The sequence below is a fragment of the Myiozetetes cayanensis genome, unplaced genomic scaffold (genome assembly GCF_022539395.1).
Source record: "Myiozetetes cayanensis isolate MyiCay16 unplaced genomic scaffold, myiCay2020 scf35, whole genome shotgun sequence".
Taxonomy (NCBI): Eukaryota; Metazoa; Chordata; class Aves; order Passeriformes; family Tyrannidae; genus Myiozetetes; species Myiozetetes cayanensis.
The window spans coordinates 965,873-966,457 of record NW_026087577.1 but is presented as its reverse complement, the minus strand read 5'-3'; positions in this window follow the sequence as shown (position 1 = coordinate 966,457).

Genomic DNA, 585 nt, shown 5'->3' with positions numbered 1-585 from the left:
TGTGTATCCTAAGAAATGGTGTGTCTTTCCGCAGATTAAATCATCCCTGAACACTTTCAGTGGATAAAAATGCTTTTGTTTTGCATTATTTTGTTTGGGGATTTTGTTTGTTTTATTTGTTTATTTGCCAGACAGGTCTAGGTGGCAGAAGCAGTGCCAACAGAATGAGAAGCAGTTGCTCTACGCCTTCTCAATAGGGTCTCTGAACATTCTGTAGGAACGATCCCTTTGGGTTACTGTTAGGGAACAGTGCCCAGGCAGCAGCCAAATTGTCAGAGGGAAGTCAGTGATGCCATCTGAACAATGCACAAATGTCCAAGTACCTGCAAGCCCACCATGGGAACCAGGGACACAGGTTCACATGGAGTAGCTGCTCTTTCTTGTGTAACAGAGAAATGGGAAAAAAAAAAAAAATTCGTATTCCAGAAGTGTATTGTAAGAACTAAAAGTTTGTATTTGTTACTTGTAAGAAACACAACTTTGCCACTAAAGAGGAAACGGCCCCAAGTTTCTCCGAGTTTCTAAACTGCACTGGAGATAGTTTCTCCTGAGTCCCAAGGAAAGGCAGCGTCTTGGCAACGGGGG